We start from the raw sequence: 23,492 nt of genomic DNA on the forward strand, positions 1-23,492 counted from the left end.
TTAGTAACTGTTTTTTTTGTTTGTTTGTTTAGTGCTTTGGAAGTAATTCTTAGTTACTTGTAGCTATATTGGGTGAGGGCAGAGAGCTAAGTGTCAAGACTTAGGTTTGAATGTCAGCTAAGTCTCTTTGTGATCATAGGCAAGTTACTTATATTCACATATTTTTAGTATTGATTTGACAGAGAGGAAGGGGGAGAGAGAAATGTTGATTTGTTGTTCCACTTAGTTGTGCATTCACTGGTTGCTGTTGCTTTTTAAAAAAAATTTTTATTCAATGATCTCTGAACTTTTTCTTGGCCTCCCGCCCCTCAAGGGATACCCCACTTCTACTGACTTTAACAACTCAGAACTTTGGTGTCATTAATCTCAGACACCACTTTGCCATCCACAATCCTGTAGGTGGTGGCTGTTGTCCAGGGCATCATCAAGAAGGCAGTGTTAGGTGGCGATTCAGACTCCATCTTGACCTTGATGTTCAGCAGAGCCTCGTACTTCTGGGCCTGGTACTGCCCCTCTGCCCAGGGCTGGGCCAGCTCTTACTCCTGGTGCAGTAGCATTCTGTTGAGCTGTTCTACCTGCATGGCATTGGTTGCTTCTTGTATGTATCCTTACCTGAGGTCAAACCCACAACCTTGACGTATCGGGACTACATTCTGACCAACTGAGCACCTGGCCAGGGCCTCAGGGCTTATACATACGTATATATATACACATATGGTCTATCCAAAAAAAGCCCAACCATTGTTGATATAACAAGAACTGCTTGAGTGACATCGATGTAATCTGGCAGCCGAGGAGAGTGGACTGGAATGTGTATGCGTGAACAATGATGACTTCACTGTATTAGTCAGTGGGGGTGGTAGACGCTGTTGAGTGAGCATGTATACTGTGTGGTCATCACATTCAAAATGACTGAGTGAGTAGAGCAACAGATATGCATCAAATTTTGCATTAAGCTTGAACATTCCTCTGCAGAAACAATTAGGAAAATTCAGAGGGCTGCATCTGGGGATTGACAGATTCATTTAAAACAACATACCTGCTCATGTATCATGTTTCGTGCAGAGTTTTTTGTGCAAAACTTGTCACTCAGGTGATTCAGCCCCCTTACAGGCCAGATTTGGCACCCTTCAACTTTTGGCTTTTACCAAAACTAAAAATCACCTTTAAAAGGGAAGAGATTTCAGACCATGGATGAGATTCAGGAAAATATGACAGGGCAGCTGATGATGATTGGGAGAACTGTGTGAGGTCCCAGGGTGCCTGCTTTGAAGGGGACGGAGCTGTCATTGTCTTGTGTACAATGCTTCTCATAGCTTATATCTTAAATAAATGTGTCTTTTTCATATTACTTGGATGGATACTTTCTGGACAGATCTCGTATTTTTTTAAAAAGAAATAAATAAGATGTTATTTATTTATTTTTATTTCTTTAATCCTCACCTGATGATATGTGTACTGACTTGAGAGAGAGAGAGAGAGAGAGAGAGAGAGAGAGAGAGAGAAACATCAATGTGAGAGAGTAACATTGATTGGTTGCCTTCTGTATACCAGGGCCTAGATCTATTTTTCAAAGATTTTATTTATTTATTTTTAGAGAGGGGGTGGGGAGAGGAAGAGAGAGAGAGAAACATTAATGTACAAGAGAAACATGGATGGGTGGCCTCTCACAAGTCCCTGACCAGAGACCAAACCTGCTACCTAGGCATGTGACTTGAATGGGAATTGAATCAGAGCCTTTTTGGTGTGCAGGACAACACCCAAGCCACTGAGCCACATCCGTTAGGGCCCCATATTTTTAAAATTAAAATTTATATTGAGATAATTGTAGATTCATATGCAGTTGTAAGAAGTAATATAGAGCGATCCCTTAGACATTTTGCACAGTTTCCCAAAATGGTAACATTTTGCAAAACTGCAGTATTACATATTACAACCAGGGTATTGACATTGAGACATACCACTGATCTTACTCAGATTTCCCCAGTTTTACTAATATTCAGGGTGTGTGTGTTCTGTATGACTTCTTTTTACATGTGTAGGTTCATGTATCCATTACTACAGTGAAGATACTGAACATTTCTAAAACCACAAAGATCTCTAGTATTGCTTCATAGATACCCCCTTCCCTGGCAACCACTAATCTGTCCTTTCTCTCTAAAACTTTATCTCTTCAAAAAAGGTTATGTAAATGGAATCATACAGTATGTAACTTTTTGGTGTTGGTTTTTTTCATTCAGTATCATTTGGAGATTTACTCAAGTTTTTGTATGTATCAGTAGTTTGTTTCTTTTATTCCTGAGTACTACTCTATGATAAGGTCACATTTGTTTAAACACTCATCTGTTGAAGGACATCTTGGCTGATTTCAGTTTTTGACTGTTACAAATATAGCTACTATGAACATTCATGTACAAGTTTTATGTGAATATGCATTTTCATTTCTCTAGGATACATGTCTAGGAGTTGTAGGTTTAGTTTTTTAAGAAACTGTCAAACTATTTTCCAGAATGACAGTACATTTTACATTCCCATCAGCAATATGTCAGTGATCCAGTTTCTTTGTATCCCTCACCCTCATTTGGCGTTGTCACTACTTTGTATGTTAGCTGTTCTGATAGATGTGCAGTGATAGTGCATTGTGGTTTTGATTTCCCTACTGGCTACTGACATTGAACATCTTTATGTACTTATTTGCTATTTGTAAATCCTACCTGATAAAAGGTCTTTTCATGTCTTGTGTGCACTTTCAAATTGGATTTTTTGATTTTTTACTGTCAAGTGTTGAGAGATCTTCATATATTCTAGGTACTAGTCCTTTTATTGAATATATGGATTGGATATTTTTTTTTTGGATTGGATATTTTTAATATTTATTTTTCCCAGTTTGTAGCTTGTCTTTTTATCCTTTCACCTGGGCTTTTATAGAGTAAAAGTTTTTAATATTGATGAGATAAAATTTATCAGTTTTCTTTTATGAATCATGCTTTGGGTATTGAGTCTAAGAGCTCTTTGCTTAGCTCTAGATCACAAAGATTTTCTAAAAGTTTTATATCTTACACATAAAGTCTGTGATCATTTCAATTTTATTTTTGTTTGAGGTATGAAGTTTAAATTGATTTCAGAAAAGAAATAAAAATAACTTGAAAGAAAATAAATTGAGTTCAATTCTTTGTTACTTTTTAAGTATATTTTATTGATTATGCTATTATAGTTGTCTCAATTTTTTCCCCTTTATTTCCTGTCTGCCCTGCACCCCCCCTTCAGTATCCCCCCCACTTAGTTCATGTCCATGGGTTGTACATAAAAGTTCTTTGGCTTCTCCATTGCCTATACTATTCTTAACCCCCTCCCTGTGTATTTTATGCTTACTATTTATACTTCTTATTCCCTGTACCATTTCCCCCCATTCTCCCCCTCCCCCCGATAATCCTCCATGTGATCTCCATTTCTGTGATTCTGTTCCTGTTCTAGTTGTTTGCTTAGTTTTTGTTTTTGTTTTTTAGGTTCAGTTGTTGATAGTTGTGAGTTGTTTTTTTCATTTTACTGTTCATATTTTTGATCACCTTCTTTTTCTTAGACAAGTCCCTTTAACATTTCATATAATAAGGACTTGGTGATGATGAACTCCTTTAAATTGACCTTATCTAAAAAGCATTTTATTTGCCCTTCCATTCTAAATGATAGCTTTGCTGGACAGAGTAATCTTGGATGTAGGTCCTTGCCTTTCATGACTTGGAATACTTCTTTCCAGCCCTTCTTGCCTGCAAGGTTTCTTTTGAGAAATCAGCTGACAGTCTGATGGGAACTCCTTTGTAGGTGACTGTCTCCTTATCTCTTGCTGCTTCTAGGATTCTCTCCTTCATTTTAATCTTGGGTAATTTATGATGTGCCTTGGTGTGTTCCTCCTTGGGTCCAACTTCTTTGGGACTCTCAGAGCTTCCTGGACTTCCTGGAAGTCTATTTCCTTTGCCAGATTGGGGACATTTTCCTTCATTATTTATTCAAAGAAGTTTTCCATATCTTGCTCTTCCTCTTTTCCTTCTGGCACTCCCATGATTCAGATGTAGAATGTTTCAAGTTGTCCCAGAGGTTCCTAAGCCTCTCCTCATTTTTTTGAATTCTTGTTTCTTCATTATGTTCTGGTTGGATGCTTATTTCTTCCTTTTGTTCCAAATCATTGATTTGAGTCTTGGTTTCCTTCCCATCACTGTTGGTTCCCTGTGCATTTTGCTTTACTTCACTCTGTGTAGCCTTCATTTCTTCCTTCATTGTGCAACTGAGCTCAATCAGTTCTGTGAACATCCTGATCACCAGTGTTTTCAACTCTGCATCAGACAGTTTGGCTATCTCCTCATCGCTTAGCTCTTTTTCTGGAGTTTTGATCTGTTCTTTCATTTGGGCCATATTTCTTTGTCTCAGCACATCTGTTCCATGGTAAGGGGTGGAGCCTTAGGTATTTGCCAGGGTGGTCAACCTTCTTTGCTGCGTTGTGGCACTGTCTGTGAGGGAGGGGTCAGAGAGGGCACAATGCCACTTGCTCCACTGTTGTCCTACTTTCTGTCACTTCCCTCACTTCCAACAAGCAGATTGTGCCCTTTCAGTTGCTGATTTCCAGGTGGGTATGTTTGTATATGTTTTAGGACCCTGTGGGTCTCTCTAATGAACTCGCCTGTGAAGCTGGGAGTTTCTCCTGCCATCACAACTCCCACAGAGTTTTGTTTTTAGCCTGGGGTTTTGAGTCTTTAGTTTCCCTCACTGAAACCCTGGATTTCCAGTCTGTCTCACTCCCTGTTGTTCCTCCGGGCTTGTCCACTTGAATGTGGGGTCACCCTTGTGGTCCACCAGCTGCTGCCTTGCTGCACATCCTCTTCCCTGGGCTACCTGTCATCGTCCCTCCTACCACCGGGATGAATGTTTCTTTAGCTCCTTCGTTGTTGGACTTTCATGCAAATGTTTTTCTGGCAGTTCTGATTGTTCTTTGTTTTTAAATTGGTTGTTATCCTTCTTTTGGTTGTTTGAGGAAGCGAAGCGTTTCTACCTACGCCTCCATTGTGGCTGAAACTCCTGATTACCAGTGTTTTGAACTCTGCATCACATAGGTTGTCTGTCTCCTCATTGCTTAGCTCTTTTTCTGGAGTTTTGATTTGTTCTTTCATTTGGTCCATATTTCTTTGTCTTGGCGCGCTTGTTACATTGTAAGGGGCAGAGCCTTAGGTAGTTGCCAGGGTGGGACAACCCTCTTTGTTGCATTGTGGCACTGTATGTAGGGGAAGGATGAGAGAGGGAGCAATGCTGCTCCTGTGCTCCACTCTAACGAACTCTCCTGTGAGACTGGGAGTTTCTCCTGCCTTCGCAACCCCTGCAGTATTTTACAGCTACTATTTTGAATCTTAGTTTCCTGGTCAGCCAGCCCCTTCTCACCCATGGGGTCAGCCACTGGTTGCCCATCTCTGCCCCTCCTATTGGTCTGGATGAATGTTTCTTTAACTGCTTGGTTGTCAGAGTTCCATGCAGTTTGATATTATGGCAGTTCTGGTTGTTTATTTTTTTTAGATTGTTGTTCTTCTTTTGGTTGTGTGAGGAAGCAGAGCATTTCTATCTATGCCTCCACCTTAGTCTGAACTCAAGTTTAATTCTTTTTTTTTTTAAGATTTTTAATTAATTAATTTATTTTTAGAGAGGGAAGGGAGGGAGAAGGAGAGAGAGAGACAGAGACATGAATGTGCGGTTGCTGGGGGCCATGGCCCGCAATCCAGGCATGCGCCCTGGCTGGGAATCGAACCTGCAATGCCTGGTTCACAGCCCGCGCTCAATCCACTGAGCCATGCCAGCCAGGGCTCAAGTTCAATTCTTTATCTATGTATGTCCAAATGCTCCAGCACTATGTATTGAAAAACTTCCTTTCTCCATTAAATTGCTTATGCGTCTTTGTCAAAAATCATTTAAGAATATTTATGTGGGTTTAATTTTTGGATTCTCTATTTTTTGTTCTATTAATTGGTGTGTCTATCTCTCTGCCAATATCATACTGTTTTGATAACTGTAACTATGTAGTAAGCTTTAATATTGGGTAAAGTAATTCCTCCCATTTATTTTTCTATGTCAAGATTGGGTTAACAGTTCTAGAGTTTGCACCATTCAGTGTAAGTTTTAGAGTAAGCTTGTCTATGTCTACAAAAAAGCCTTGCTGGGCTTGAATTACATTAAACCTACAAATCAATTTGGGGAGAATTGACATTTTTATCATGCTGAATCTTCCAATCCTGTTTGTTTGTTTAGATCTTTGATTTTTTTCAGTATTTCATAATATGCAGCATACAGACCCCAAATATGTTTTGATAATTGTATCCTTAAGTATTTAACTTTCTTTGGAGTGATTGTAAATGGTAATGTGTTTTACACTTTGGTTTCTGTTTATTATTAAGTATATAGAAATGCAGTTATTTTTTGTGTGTTGATTTTATATCCTGCGACTTGTTGTTATTACATCTAGGAGTTTGTTTTGTAGATTCCTTGAGATTTTCTATGCAGACAAGCATATCATTTGCAAGTAGAGATAGTTTTATTGTTCCCTTTCCAGTCTGTATGCTTTTTATTTCTCTTTCTTGTGTATTGCAGTGTCTAGAACTTTTAATACTGTCGTTGAATAAGAGTAGTAAGAGCAGAAATCCTTGCTTTGTGCCCTACCCTTGGGTGATGGGCCATTTAGTATTTCTTTATTTAAAATTTTTATTTATTATCTGATTGTAGAGAGAGAAGAAAGGGTTGAGTCTTGTATGTGCTCTGACCAGGACTGCACCTGTAACCTTGGTGTATTGGGACAACACTCTAATCAAAAGAGCTACCTGGCCAGGGCTGGCATTTAGTATTTCACCATTAAGTGTAATGTTAGCTGTAGGTTTTTGCGTAGAATCTTTATCAAGTTGTAAAACCACATATTTAAACAAAATTTTAGCTGAAATGGTAATTCTTCTGCAATGATTTTTCAGATTTCCCTAATCTAGTACTCACCTTCCATGTTTCCTGCTTATTCTACTATTCTTGGGCTCTTATTCAATTGCATTGTGGTTGATTTGTGATCATTCATGTCTCTCTCCTCAGACACATACACCTTCTAGGCTATGAGGGCAGAGGCTGCTTTATACATTTTTATATCATTAACTTAGTACAGTTTGCCTGGCAGCTTTGAATTGTTTGATTAAATGAGAGTTAGTGAATGAATAATTGAACACAAGAATGAGAAATTATCTTCCACAGGGCTTAAGATAGTTTTAGTGATAAGAGTATGAGCTTTGGAGCTAGACAGAATTTAAATCTCAGCCCTTCAATTTTATACTACTATGGAAAGTTGAGCAAATTATTAAATATTTCTGAACCACAGTTCCTTTATCTGTGAAATTAGGATTATAATAAACTACCTGAGCAAATTAAGTGAAATAATAGATGTTAATTCTTAGCACATAAGCTGTCATGTAGTAGGCATTCAGATTTTAGTTTTATTTTTCCTTCATTCAACTGTTAAGTATTAAATTATGGTGATTTAAAATCACTTTATGAACTGTATATACTTATTCAAATACTGTTCATGTTTATCTTAAAAATAGTCAAACTAATTTTGATTATGTTGGTTTAAGGGGAAATATGGGGATGTGAGAAAATTGTATGCAGGAAGTTTGAATGTTTTGTTGAGCAATTCCATGTCAATCACTGTGTTAAGTGCTTTGCATGAAATAGCCCATTTAATCCATACAACAATCCAATGAAGCACATTTCTTCCTTTAAGGATTATTTATTAGTTAATTATAGTTTTCTCATCTCCACTCTTATGAATAAGCCTCAGGAATGGGGCTAATACAATTTAATGCAGATTTCTAACTTTATAAAGGAGGTAACAGATAGTAACTATTTTATTTCCAAGCCACCATCCTTAATATTTAGGTGTTATTTAGGCTAAGTCTTTTTTCCCCCAGCAGAACTTAGTAATGATATTTACTTTCTACTTTTGTATAAGTACATTTGCCGCCCCCAATATATTAGGTTCTTTATTTGTATGAAACTGATCAGAGTAATGAATTTGCCTGTTGCCTATAGCACATGAGTGTTTTTCAAGAATTATCACCAATAATGTTTGAATCATTTTTTCAAAGAGGAGAAAAGCAGCAGACTGAATTTGAATTTAGAGTTTTTCTTAATATCTTATATTCATCAGGCAAAGACCTGTTTTGATTAGTTCTCTATATTTTTAAAATTATGGTAAAATACACAAAATAAAATTTACCACCTTAACAAGTTTTAAATGTACAGTTCAGTAGTATTAAATATCCTCATGTTGTTGTGCAACAATCTCCAGAACTCTTTTCATCTTGCGAAACTGAAATTTTGTACCCATTAAACAACACCCCTTTCCTTCCTCCCCCAGTTGCTGCCAACTACCATTCTACTGTCTGTCTCTGAATTTGACTGTTCCAGGTACCTGATATAAATGGAATCACAGCACGTTTGTCCTGTGGTGTATGACTTATTTCACTTAGCATAATGTCCACCAGGCTCACCTGGGTTGTAGCATGTATCAGAATTTTCTTCTTAAGGCTGAGTAGATATTTCAGTGTGTGTGTGTGTGTGTGTGTGTGTGTATGTATATATATATTTAGATTTATATCTCACATTTTGCTTATCCATTCACTTGGGTTGCTTTCATCTTTTGGCTATTGTGAAAATGCCTCTATGAAGAGGGTACACAATGATCTCTTTGAGGCCCTGCTTTCATTTCCTTTGGATATATACCCAGGAGTGGAATTGCTGCATAATATTTTAAATTTTTTGAGGACTTGCCATGCCATTTTCTATAATGGCTACACCATTTTATGATCCCACCAGCAGTGCCCAAGTGTTTCAATTTCTCCACATCCTCATCAACAATTGTTATTTTCCGTCTCTTTTATAATAGCCATCCTACTGGATATGACACAGTATCTGATTGTGGTTTTGATTTGCTTTTCCCTAATGACTTGGGATGTTGATCATCTTTTCATGTGCTTATTGGCTACTCGTATATCTTCTTTGGAGAAAAGTCCATTCAAGTTCTTTTTGAACTTCTAAATTGGTTGGTGTTAAGTTTTTAATATATTTTTGATATTAACTCTTTATCAAATAAATGACTGACAAATATATTTTTCCCCATTCTGTTGTCTTTTCACCCTGTTGATTGTCTTTGATTCACAGAAATTCTGTTTTTTTGTTTTTAAAGTATTATTATTATTCAAGACATTTAAAAAGAATAATACAGTAAACTTTCTTGTAGTCACTACCCAGGACACTAAGCAATACTAAATTAGTTGAAAGACCCTAGATTTCTCCTTCTTGATTGCAAGTCCTTTGCCATCTCTTGAAGGTAACCATTAATGAATATGTGTTTCTTCTGACTAGTTTGTACTCCTTAACCACCCTCTTAGTGTATTAGAAGTTTAGTGCAGTGTATGGAAGAAGTAAAAACACTGCAGAAGTGTCCTGTGGAAGGCTAAGGTGGGACGGGTTCTTTCTCAGATTTCATTTTATTTAGTTTAGTTTGAAATCCAGTTAAGCACTCTGTCAGAGAGAGTTGTACATAATAGGTGCACAAAAATATTTGTTGTATGACTGTTTGCTGCACAGATACTCTTGACTGAAGATATTTAGTACCAGTATTATATCATTTGAAATGAAGTCTATATATTTTTGGGTTAGAATTATTAAGTGCTTTACCAATAAATAGGTAACTGTGGTAGAGTAAATGGCTTCTTAGAAGTAGTGAAACTGAGAGGCAGACTTGAGTTCACAGCATTTAGCTGGCTGGGTTGAGACACTTGTAGACAGGACAAATAGAATAAGAGAGCTGTGGAAGCCTTCTGTTCCTGGTTTAGGAAAATGAGTTGTAAATTCGTGAAAAAGAGGGTGAGTCTGGTAAGGTCTGACTCTGGGCAAAGAGCTGTTGAAACGAACATTGCTATGTTCACAGGATAGTGGTAAAGGATTTGAGCTCCATTATAGCTGAAAGTGAAATCCTTTTCTAGAGAGGTTATAATAGAAGCAGCAGCAGCTGCTGCTGCTGCAGCCACTGCCACCTGAACTTGGTGACTGTGTGAAGTGGCTAGAGCAGGAAATGATTATATGGCACTAGGCGTGTACAGGGAAGGACTTGTTCTGGCTCTGGACAAGTGGTTGCACAGGTTGTGGGCGTCACTTTAAACACATAAAAACCTGCTTGCTGGAGGAGAAGCACCTTCCTGAGGATCAGGTGTGCATCTGAAGGGATGAGCTCATTCTCACCAGACCTGCTGTAGACGCTGAGTGAGTGTTTTCCTAATTGCAAGTCCTGCAGCTGGAGAAGCAGGAAATTGTTGAAGCTTCATGTTCTTCGTGAGTAGCAAAAAAAAAAAAAAAAAAGCTATTTTGGGACTCTTGAAATGTGTGTCTGTGAATATCAGGTTGAAGGTGACACACATGCACATTCAGTGTTTCAGTAGAGAACTGCAGTGAAGGGTTGAGGAAAGCTTGGTGCTTCTGACTTTATTCTAGTGATACTTCTGGTGGTGGCTTAATAATTTCTTTCCTACAGTGTCTTGTTTGGTTTTGCTGTTTTGGAAAATAAGAATCCTGGGGGCTCTTTTTCAATTTCCAAGAATCTTTATGGCTTTTTTTTTTTTTGAGCCTTTGGTTGATGGGATTTATCCTACTTGAAGTCCACTGGCCCACTTGCAGAGTCCTATGCATGATTCTATTTTGTTTTGTTTTAATTTGCCTAAACTATTGACTTTAAGTAAGCCTCTTTAAAATAATATTAGATTTAAAAAGAAAACCAATTATTATTTTTATTTAACTTTTATTTTGAGATAAATCTAGGTTCACACAGTTACAGAGACCTCTAACTCTGTAACATCTTGCAAAACTGTAGTGCAATTATTACAACCAGGATATTGACATTGATACAGTAAAGGTACAGAATATTTTCACCGCAGAATCTGTCTTATTGCTCTTTTATGCCACACCCATTTCTTTTGTACCTCAGCCCCTCCTGAATCCCTGTCAACCACTAATAGAAAAATCAATTTTAATGCAAGAGATTTTATGTTTCATCTTCAGTACTTTTGTTGTATTAGAGATACATATGACTTTATGAAAAGAGCCCTAGACTGCAATAGGAGATTTTGGTTCATTGTAGCTCTCTGACCTTTGGCAAATAATTTTAATCTCTGTGTTTCAGTTTCCTTGTATATAAAATGAGATAATGGTATGTTAATTTTTTATCCTCACCTGAGGACATGCTTATTGATTTTAGAGAGAGGGGAAGGGAGGAGGAGGAGAGAGCGGGGAGGAAACATCAATTAGTTTCCTTGTCCCAATCAGGGAGGGAACCTGCAACCTAGGTATGCACCCTGGCTGGGAATCAAACCTGTGACCTTTTAGTTTACAGGATGATGCTCCAACTGAGCCACACTGGCCAAGGCTGGTATATTAATTTTTGTCTAACCTATTTATAGGATTTTTAAAAGAAATTACAAAGTTCTTTAAAAAAATAACTACTATGGCCCTGGCTGGGTTGGCTCAGTTGGTTGGAGTGTTGTCCCATTCACCAAAAGGTTGTGGGTTTGATCCCTGGTCAGAGCACATGTCTAGGCTGAGGATTTGATCCTAGTGGGGGTGCGTGCAGGAGACAACCAACTGATGTTACTCTCTTACCTCAGTGTGAGATTCCTCTCGCTCATACTCGCTTGCCCCCTCTCTCCCCTCCTTCCTCTCTCTCTAAAATGAATAAAAAATTCTTGGGTGAGGGTTTAAAAAAAGTATTATGTAGATTATTATTAGCAGCAAGAACAATAATTTTCAAACTAGAAAGGACATAGTAAATTGTAAACTAGAAATTATAGCCCAGTGTGGTAAGGCTGGATATTTAAAAATGAATTTAAGTCTTAAGGCTCAGTTAAATTTCAGAGTGCTGAATTAACTAATGATCTCAGAACTACAGTTATTAATCTTTGAGAAATCATAAAAACCAGAGAGAGACAGATATTCTGATATATCAAATGAGGAAAGTAGTTGGAAAACTATAAACCTGTAAAAACTGGTATTAGCTACTGGGAAAATTCAGTGATCAATGATCAAACAGGTGACAATGGAGTATTAAACAAGAAGAGTTAGCATGGGTTGATTTGTCATAACAAGTTCCTTCTCTTTCTATTCTTGAATCCCATACTTCTATTTAGAATTATGAGGTTAGTAGATCAGGGGATTGTTCTAGTTATAGACATAATCCTGCAGTTTTATATTCTTTCATGATACATCTGTGGCTGAAATGTAATAAAATATGGTTTGGTTGATTAATGAATGTGTAAAAGATTGAATAACTGTACCCACTGATACTCTTGATTTTATGAGGAAAGTTTCTGGTGGATTATCTTTGGACTTTTGATAGAGTAGAAATTTTAAAAAATGCTAATCAGATATGTAATTTGCAAAGCTGCTGGAGTAGTTAATGTGACAGATGATGAGTAAAGCCTTAAAATGATATCAATAGGATGAAATCATGGGCTCAGATTGAAATGAAGTTTAACAAGGATAAGTCTATGTTTAAATTCAAAACCTAAAATGCTCAAAAACAGTATGAGGAAGAGATGGTTGGGCAGCAATTCATATGAAAAATATCTGGGAATTTTGGTTAATTACAAATGTAGCAGGAACTGCTTGTGCAATGTGACTGCTAATAATATGTTCAGCTATATATTACCAGGAGTTTATCCAGATCACAAACTAGTGGTTCCACTACAGTTTTGTACTAGATTGGAAATACATTTTGCATATTGGCTATTTCAATTGACACTCACAAAGTTGAGAGCATTCCAAGGGAGGCAGACAGAACCATAAATGGTCTGAAAACCATTTGTATAGGAATCTATTGGGATTTCAGGAAGGAAGTATTGAGAAATTTTAAAACTGCAAAAGAAATAATATAACAAATACTCCTAGTCCTACCAGAATTAATCATTTTAACAACTGTTTTTTCCTCCTCTTCCTCAGAAATAAGACACTGTAGGTAAAGCCAAAGCCTTTTCACTCTCTTTCCCTATTAGGAAATCTTATTTTTATCAAAGTAATGTGTATAATTTTAAAAATTCAAATAGTGTTATAAAGATTTTATTTGTTTATTTTAGGAGAGAGGGAAAGGGAGGGAGAACGAGAAGGAGAGAAACATCAATCAGTTGCCTCTCATATGACCCTGACAGGGACGAACCCGCAACCCAGGCATTTGCCCTGACCAGGAATCAATGGTGACCCTTTGCTTTGCAGGACTGTGCCAAACTAACTGAACCACACTAGTCAGAGCCAAATAGTGTTAATATGCACAGAAGGAAAAATAGCAGTTATCCCACCCTCTGAGGCAACGATATTCACCTGCCTGAAATATTTCTAATAGTGTAATTTATCACTTGGTATAAAATATTAAACATTATATAAATGCCATAGAATATGGTTTTGGCTCCTTAATGCATATAGGTCTCCTCCTTTATAGTCTCAATATAATTCTGTAGTTGGGGGGGTTAAATCATTATTTATTGTTTATATTTTACAAATATTGGACCTGAGCTATATAATATTATACAATGATTATAATTCTTTTCTTCCTTAAATAAAATTATATTGGTTTCAGGTGTACAGTTCTATAACACATCATCTGTATATTGCATTGTGTGTTCACCACCCCAAGTCAAGTCTCCTTCCATCACCATTTATCCCTCTTTTACCCTATTTGTACCTCCCCGACCACCTTTTCCCTCTGGTAATCACATACCATTGTCTGTATCTGTGAAGTTTTTTTCTTAAGCCCTTCAACTTTTTTTACCCAGCCCCACAAATCCCCTCCCCTCTGACAGTCTGTTCTCTGTATCTATGAGCCTGTTTCTATTTTGTATGTTAATTAGTTTTGTTCATTGTATTCCACATGTGAGTGAAATAATATGATACTTGTCTTTCTGAATGGCTTATTTCACTTAGCATAATACTCGCTAGGTCTGTCCATACTGTTGCAAAAGGTAAGATTTCCTTCTTTTTTACAGCTGAGTAGTATTTCATTGTATAAATGTGTCACAGCTTTTGTGTCCACTCATCTACTGATGAACACTTGGGCTGCTTCCAAATCTTGGCTATTGTAAATAGTGCTGCAGTGAATATAGAGGTTCATATATTCTTTTGAGTTAGTGTTTCAGGTTTCTTGGATAAATTTCCAGAAGTGGAATTTCTGGGTCATAAGGCAGTTCCATTTTTAATTTTTTGAGGTAACTCCATATTGTTTTTACAGTGGCTGAACCAATCTTCCCTCCCACCGACAGTGCACAAGGGTTCCCTTTTCTCCATATCCTCACCAACACTTGCTGTTTGTTGATTTATTGATAATAGCCATTCTGACAGGTGTGAGGTGTTGATATCTCCTTGTGGACATGAGAGAAATTTGTATTTCTTTGATGATTAGTGATGTTGAACATCTTTTCATTTATATATTGGGCATCTATATATCCTCTTTGGAGAAGTATCTATTCAGGTCTTTTGCCCATTTTTAAAATTGGACTGTTTTTTTTGGTGTTGAGTTTTACAAGTTCTTTATAAATTTTGGATATTAACCCCTTATCAGTTGTATCATTGGTGAATATATTCTTCCATTCAGTGGGTTTTCTTTTCATTTTGTTGATGGTTTCCTTTGCTGTGCAAAAAGTTTTTAGTTTGATATGGTTGCATTTGTTTATTTTTTTTGTTTCCCTTACCTGAGGAGCTATATCAGAAAATATATTGCTATCTGAAATGTCTGAGGTTTTAATACCTATGATTTCAATTTTTATGCCTTCGAGTCTAACATTTAAGTCTTTAATCCATTTTGAGTTTTTTCTTATGTATGGTGTAAGAAGGTGGTCTAGCCCTGGCTGGTGTAGCTCAGTAGATTTCATGCCAGCCTACGAACTGAAAGGTTTCTGGTTCAGTTTTCTGTCAGGGCACGTGCCTAGGTTGTGGGCCACTGGGGGCATGAGAGAGGCAACTGATTGATGTTTCTCTTGCATGTTAATGTTTCTCTCCCTCTCTTTCTTCCTCCCTTCCCCTCTCTCTGAAAATAAATAAATAATACCTTTTAAAAAAGAAGGTGGTCTAGTTTCATTCTTTTGCAAGTATTTTTCCAATTTTTCCCACACCATGTATTTATTATTTTTAAAGATTTTATTTATTTAGTTTTAGAGGGGGGGAAGGGAGGGAGAAAGAGAGGGAGAGAAACATCCATGTATAAGAGCTACATTGATTGGCTGCCTCTTGCATGCCCACAACTGCAACCCATGTGTATGCCCTGACTGGGAATCAAACCAGTGGCTTTTGGGTTCACAGGCCGGTGCTCAATCCACTGAGCCACACCAGCTAGGGCCCTCCACCATTTATTGAATAGGCAGGCTTTACCCCAATTGTATGTTCTTGCCTCCTGTGTTGACTATTAATTGATCATACAGGTGTGGATTTATTTCTGGGCTCTCTGTTCTGTTGATGTATAAGTCTATTTTTATGCCAATTCCATGCTATTTTGATTACTATGGCTTTCTAGTATAGTTCAATATCAAGTACTGTGACCCTCCAACTTTGCTCTTCTTTCTCAAGATTTGTTTTGGCTATTTGGGGTCTTTTGTGGTTCCATATATTTTGGGAATATTTATTCTAGTTCTGTGAAATACTCCGTTGATATCTTGGTAGGAATTGCATTGAATCTGTAGATTCCTATGAGTAGTATGGACATTTTAATGATGTTAATTCTGTCCATGAATGTGGTATATGCTTCCATTTATTTGTATTTTCTTCAATTCTTTTTTCAGTGTCTTGTAATTTTCCAAGTACAGGTCTTATACATCCTTGGTTAAAGTTACTCCTAGTGTATATATATTTTGATGCAATTTTAAGTGAGATTGTTTTCTTAGTTTCCGTTTCTGATCATTCATTATTGGTGTATAAAAATGCAAGTGATTTCTGGATATTTATTTTGTGTCCTGCTACTTTACTGAATTCATTTATCAGTTCAGTCATTTTTTGGTGGAATCTTTAGGGTTCTTTATATACAGTATCATGTCATCTACAAATAATGACAGGTTTACTTCTTTCCAATTTGGGTTCCTTTATTTCTTTTTCTGGTCTAATTGCTGAGGCTAGGACTTCTAGTACTATGTTAAAGAAGAATAGTGAAAGTGAACATCCCCATCTTGTTTCCACTCTTATGGAAAACACTTTTAGTTTTTATCCATTGAGTATGATGTTGGCTGTGGTTTTGTCATATGTGGCCTTCATTACATTGAGGTATGTTCCCTCGATTTCTACTTTGCTGAGAATTTTTATCATAAATGGGTGCTGTATTTTATCAAATGCTTTTATTGCATCTATTGATATGATCATGTGGTTTTTATCCTTCCTTTTATTTATGTGTATCACATTTATTGATTTGTGGATATTGTACCAACCTTGCATCCCCAGAATAAATCCCACTTGATCATGGTGTATGAACTTTTTAATGTATTGCTGGATCTGGCTTGCTAATATTTTGTAGAAGATTTCAGCATGTATGTTCATGAAGAATATTCACACACACACACCGTATTTTTTTGCTTAGTAGTGTCTTTATCTGGTTTTGGAATTAAGATCATACTGGTCTTATAAAGTGAGCTTGGGTGTCTTTTCTCCTTTTGACTTTTGTGGGATGGTTAGAGAAGGATAGTTGTTCTTCTTTGAATGTTTGGTAAAATTTACCTGTGAGGCCATCTGGTCCAGGACTTTTGTTTTTCGATAGTTTTGATTTCTGCTTTAATTTCATCAGTTATAATCTGTTTGTTCAGATTTTCTGATTCTTCCTGATTTAGTTTTGGAAGTTTGTCTTTAAAATTTTATCTATTTCATCTAGACTGTCCAATTTGTTGGTATATAGCTGTTCATAATATTTTGTAACACTCCTTTGTATTTCTTTGGTGTCGGTTGTTACTTCTCCTCTTTCATTTTTGTTTTTATTTATATTTGGGGTCCTGTCTTTTTTTCCTTAGAGTCTGGTTAAAGGCTTGTCACTCTTATTTATCTTTTCAAAGAACCAGCTATTGATTGTATTGATCTTTTGTATTTTTTTTTAACATTCCACTTCATTTATTTATGTTCTTGTCTTTATTATTTCCTTTCTTCTACTCATTTTGGGCTTGCTTTGTTGTTATTTTTTCTGGTTTCTTTAGGTATTAGATTGTTTATTTGAGATTTTTTTGTTTGTTGAAGCAGGCCTGTAATGCTATGAGTTTCCCTCTTACCACTGCATTCGCTATTTCCCATAGATTTGGGGTTGTCGTGTTCTGATTTTCATTTGTTTTGAGATATCTTTTGATGTTTTTCTTTGTTTTCATTGTTAACCTATTCATTTTTTTCATAATATGTTATTTAGCCTCTAGTCTTTGTGTGTTTTTGTTTTTTCCTTGTGATTGATTTCTAGTTTCATACCCTTATGGTCAGAGAAGATGCTTGATATAATTTGAATTTTAAAAAATTTATTGAGACTTAGTTTGTGTTCTAAACATGTGGTCTATCCTAGAAAATGTTCCATGTGCACTTGAAAAGAGTGTATATTCTGCTGTTTTGGGTGAAATGCTCTGAAGACATCAATTAACTCTATCTAATCTATTGTGTAATTTAAGGCAGCTGTTCCTTTGTTGATTTTCTGTCTGGAAGATTCATCCATTGCTGTCAATGGGGTGCTAAAATCCCCTATTATCACTGTATTACTGTCATTCTCTCTCTTTATTTCCATCAAGATTTGCTTTACATATTTAGGTGTTCCTATGTTGGGTGCATAAATATTTACAGGGGTTATATCCTGTTGTTGCTCCCTTTATCATTATAGAATCCTTCTTTGTGTCTCACTATAACCTTTGTTTTAAAGTCTATTTTGTCAGATATAAATATTGTTACCCCAGTTTATTTTTCCTTTCTATTTTCATGAAACACCTTTTCCCACTCCTTTAGTTTCAGCCTGTGTGTGTCTTTCATTCTGAGGTAGGTCTCTTGTAGACTGCATGTGAGTCTTGTTTTCTTATACATTCAACTACCTTATGTCTTTTGATTGGAACATTTAAGGTATTTACATTTAAAGTGATTTTTAAAAATATATTATTGATTATGCTTTTCTCACACAATTTAAAATTTTTTCTTAGGTACGATAATTACCTTTTTTTTCACTTGGTCAGTTTTTAAAGTTCTGATCACTAAATCATTTTCACTCACCCAGAGCCATAAAACTCTTTAATTCATTGAAATCCCATGATAATTTATCAATGTTTCTTTCCCTCTTAGAAACCTACCTTGTATATTCTTCAATGTTCTGCTCTAATATGGCTTGGTTGTTATCTAGGCCTGCTCTATAGCTGCCACCCTGGGATTTCCTATTATTGTCATCCCCAGAATTGTTTTTTTATTTTAATGTCATAAGATTTTTAAATTTAAATATTGAATTAATTTATTTTTAGAGAGAGGGGAAGGGAAGGAGAAGGAAAGGGAGAGAAACATCTATGTGTGAGAGATGCATCAATTGGTTGCCTCTCTCACTCCCCCAACTAGGTACCTGACCCGCAACCTAGGTCTGTGCCCTAATGGGAATTGAATCAGCAAACTTTCAGTTCGCAGGCCAGTGAACTGTTTCCTTTGTGTTTTTTTTTAAACATTGATTTGTTGTTCCACTTACTTATGTATTAATTGGTTGATTTTTGTATGTGTCCTGACTGGGGATTGAACCTGCAACCTTGACATATTGAGATGATGCTCTAACCAACTGAGCTACCCAGCTAGGGCCTGGGAATTGTTTCTTGAATTACATGTAATCTTTCTTGGATTACTCTTTTATTTTGATGAAGCACATCCTCCAGAAGCTTTCTGGGAGTTAACATTAATATACAAGTCAAAATTTTTGAAATCTTACATATATGAAAATATTTTTTCCTCCTCAAAATTACTTGGGAATAGAATTTTATATTTGAAATAATTTTTGCTTATAATTATAGGTATTGCTATTTTATAGGTATTGCTATATTTTTTGCTTACTGTGTTGCCAATGAAATGTCTGATGTGATTATTTTCATTATTTTTATTTGTTTTTTATTTTTATAATAATAAATGGGCCCACGCTAGTTAGTTCAGTTGGTTAGAGTGTCATTCCCATGTGCCGAGGTTTTGAGTTCTATCTCCTGTCAGGGCACATACAAGAATCAACCAATGAATGCATAAATAAGTAGAACAACAAATCAATGTTTCTCTCTGTCTCTCTGTCTTTTTTCTCCCCCCTTTCTTTCTCACTTCTTAAAAAACACAATAAATCATTATTTATTAACAAATAAAAACATGAAATTTCTAGTAAAACAGACTGAATGGCATTTGCAGTATATGTATTTACCAACAGAAAATGTAATATTTCCATATGGACTGAGTTTTAAAGGAGTTGGGATCTTACCACTGTAGTGATCCATCATTTTTTTTATTTTTAGTTAAATACATACAACGTAAAGCTTACCATTTTAACCATTTTTAAGTGTACAAGCCTGTGGCATTAAGTACATTTACATTTTTGTGTAGCCTGATGGCATTCTGATTTCCATTCCTTTGTGTATTTACCTTTCCCCACCCCTAAAATTTACAGAGCTTTCTCTCTATCCCTAATGTTCTGCAATTTAGTATTATTTATGCCTTAGTGTGGATTTGTAGATTTTTAAGTTTATTATTCTGTGTACTTTGTATTTATTGAAAGTTCAAAACTTCTGATCTTAAAATCTGGATATTTCTTATATTTTTTCTTAGATACTTTCCTATTTTTCTGGAAAGCCTTGAAGATCTCTGATTTTTTAACTTGTTATCTTACCTTTTTTGTTTCTCTGTCTTTTTATTTTACTGTGGGGCAACCTCCTTCAATTTGTCTTTCAAAACTTTTATTGAATTTTTTATTTCTTTTTTTATAGTAGCAAAATCTTACCTTTCTGAGAAATACATTTTAGGTTTTTAAGTTTTCTTATATTCTCTGGATTGTCTGTTTCCTTCAAGTTTTTTCTTTTTTCCTGTTTGAGATATCATCAGCTGTCAGTATATTTGGTCTGGTCAGTTTCCCAAAATGGAAATTGTTCAGTCTTAGCTTGGGGTATATAGAGTCTGGCTACCAGTGATTTGATGCTGAGAGGAAGAAAGGGGACTGGGACTCTTCCTATTTAGTATATAGTCTATAGACTTTCGCTTAATCTTTCCATACTTTTTTAAAGTTTTAACTTTTTGTTAAAGTAAAAGTTATCCTATTTTTATTTAGTTGGTTTTTAATTTTTAAAAAGATTTTATTTATTTATTTATTTTTAGAGAGAGGGAGAGAAACATCAATGTGTGGTTGCCTCTCACACACCCCCTACTGGGGACCTGGACTGCAACCAAGGCACGTGCCCTGACTGGGAATTGAACCAGCCACCCTTTGGCTTGCAGGCGGGCAGTCAGTCCACTGAGCCACATCAGCCAAGGCAAGTTGCCCAGTTTTTAATAAGGCATCTCACCCAGGTTACCTGTGCTTGATGTCCTAGAATCACATCCTCTTTGGCCCACACTCTTCAGAAAGGAAGCCTACAGTGTTTAGATGTAGGGGAGTGGCATTTGCCTGGCTGTATTGGTTTGAAAGAATCTGAAACTTCAAACTGCTTCTTAAACACATTTTAAAATTGCTGTACCATTTTTAAGTCCTGCCCCACATTCCTACCTGCAGACAGCTCCAATTCCTGAGCCTTTTCTGGGTTCTCTAGTGGGAGTATGCATGCTTTTGGTTGCCAACATTTACCCTCCATTTCCGTCTCTGGTATGTTAATCAATTACTGCACATTTATCTGCTTTTCAGCTTCCAAAATTTTGTGTAAATTCTACGCCTGTAATCATTTTCTTTCCCAATTTCTTTGCCCTTGTGGATTTTTATTCTTTGTATTCTTTTACTCTTACTTTTATTTTTTTATTTTTTTAAAGATTTTATTTATTTATTTTTAGGGAGGGAAGGGAGGGGAAGAGAGAGAGAGAGAGAGAGAGGGAGGGAGGGAAAGAGAGAGAGAGGGAGGGAGAAACATCAATGTGCGGTTGCTAGGGGTTATGGCCTGCAACCCAGGAATGTACCCTGGCTGGGAATCGAACCTGGGACACTTTGGTTCCCAGCCTGCGCTCAATCCACTGAGCTACGCCAGCCAGGGCTGTATTCTTTTACTCTTAGTTTTAGTGGAGACTTAATTTAAGAGTCAGTAGAGGTAAATGTGTGTTTAATTCACAATTTAAACAAATGTAATGCATTTTTATAATTTTATATACATATAAAGTGCAGCCCTGGCTGGTGTAGCTCAGTGGATTGAGCGCGGGCTGCAAACCAAAGGTCACAGTTCAGTTCCCAGTCAGGGCACATGCCTGGGTTGTGGGCCAGGCCACCGGTAGAGGATGCTTGAGAGGCAGCCACACACTGATATTTCTCTTCCTCTCTTTCTCCTTCCCTTCCCCTCTGTACAAATAAATACATAAAACATTTAAAAATAAATAAATAAAATGCATGTACAGGTAACATATAGTAGTACTTTATGTGTTTTATAATTTTTATGTAAATTGAATATTTATAGGAGTAATTCTACTTTATTTTTATATTATGTTGAAATCCAATGTTAAAATAAATGTGGTTCATCTATACTTAAATAATGCATACTGTTAAATCTGAAGACTATATCACATTGTATTTATCTACCCCCTTTGATGGACATTTAAATTGTTTCTAGTTTTTCTCGATTTAATATATGTGAATATAAATTTCTATATTTAATGTGTGAGAATATTTTTAGGCTATGATGAAAAGTGAATTGCTAGATGTATTAGTTATCTATTGCTGCATAACAGATTATCCCCAAATTTAGTGTCTTAAAACAACAATTTTTTTTTAACTCATAGTGTTTATGGATCGGGAATCAAGGTGTTTGTCTCAAAGGCTACAGTCAAGTTGTAGCTGGAGCTTTGATTTCATCTGAAGACTTAACTGAGTGAGGATCTGCTTCCAAGTTCTCTCACATGGTCATTGTCAGGATTTAGTTCCTCATGGGTTGATGGATTGGGGTTGACTAGTCAGTTCCTTGCTGGCTTGTTGACTGGTGTTCTTCATTTCCTTGCCTCGTGGTACTCTCCATAGAACAGTTTACAACATGGCAACTGGCTTTCATGACAGTGAAGAAGATGGAAGCCAGAGTCTGTAACCTAGTCCTGGAAGAGACGTTTCATCATCTTTGCTGTATTCTGTTTATTAGAAGCAAGTCACCAGGTCCAGCCCACACTCAAAAAAGGGGATTACAAAAGGGCATGAATAAAGTTGTATACTACAATAAGTTACAGGTGTACTAGAATATTTAGTCTGAAAAGAGATGATTAAGGGAACACATAAATTTTGTTTTACATATTTGAAAGCCTTCTATAAGAGGAAACTATAGATTGGCTCATGCTCTCTTTCCTTGAACATACTTGTCAGAGGCTGGGTGACAATTTGTAAAAAAGGTTGTAAAAAAAGATTGTAACCTCTTGCCTTAGGTTAGAAACTTAACTATATGCTTTCTAAAGAGCCCTTCTACTCATAAATTCTGTGATTATAGTCATAGCAGTGGAATTGCCGGGTCAAAAGGTAGATCCATATTTAGTTTTCTGAGAAAATGCCATAGTGTTTTTCATAGTGGTTGTACCAGTCTGCAGTCCCACCAACAGTGCACTAGGGTTCCCTTTTCTCCACAACCTCTGCAGCTAAGTGAAATAAGCCAGGCAGTGAAGCCATATGATCTTACCTTTAACAGGAACCTAAGCAACAAAACGAACAAACAAGCAAAATATAACCAAAGACGCTGAAATAGAGAACAGGCTGACAGTGACCAGAGGGGAGAGGGTAGGGAATTTCAGGGGGAAAGGGGAAGGGTTTACAGGAACAAGTATAAAGGACACATGGACAAAAACTAGGGGGGGTGGAAATGGGAGGGAGGTAGAGAGGGCTGGGTGGGTGGGCTGGGATGGGAGTAAAAGAAAACTGTACTTGAACAACAATTAAAATAAAATTAAAATAAAAAATAAATAAAATTCTGTGATTATAAATGAGTGAGATTCAGATTGTTAGTATTTGAATAGTCTCACTGATCAGGGAGGAGTATATAGATAATAACACTATATTTGCACATATGAGGTTTCATTTAAAAGATCCAGGTTAAGTAGTTAAGAGGAGAGCTATAAATTTATGCTTTTAATCATTGAAAAAACACTGTTCATATTCTTCTGTTTTTACTTTATATTCCTTTGGTTACCTGAGAATGTTTATTAATATAGTTTGTATTTTAAAATATAAGTGACTCAATTTTTTTCATTAATGAAAATATTTTTATTGTAAAAAAAATAAAACACAAATA

The 23,492-nt window shown here is 36.2% G+C and overlaps 1 protein-coding gene across 3 annotated transcripts in view; it reads left to right on the forward strand.

Moving 5' to 3' along the window:
* Positions 1-23,492, forward strand: part of USP54 (ubiquitin specific peptidase 54) — a 151,388-nt gene that overhangs the window by 12,553 nt on the left and 115,343 nt on the right. The window contains exon 1 of one of the 3 annotated variants that reach the window (XM_045841963.1): positions 10,258-10,329. The exons of 1 other annotated variant lie outside the window; for it this stretch is intronic. The gene's annotated coding sequence lies outside the window, so the exon portion shown is untranslated. Of the gene's footprint in view, positions 1-10,257; positions 10,399-23,492 lie in introns of those variants that run through there. One more of the 3 variants, XM_045841966.1, reaches the window with a different exon arrangement.

Source organism: Phyllostomus hastatus, unplaced genomic scaffold (assembly GCF_019186645.2).
Source record: "Phyllostomus hastatus isolate PE091 unplaced genomic scaffold, TTU_PhHast_1.1 phas_contig_38, whole genome shotgun sequence".
Lineage (NCBI taxonomy): Eukaryota > Metazoa > Chordata > Mammalia > Chiroptera > Phyllostomidae > Phyllostomus > Phyllostomus hastatus.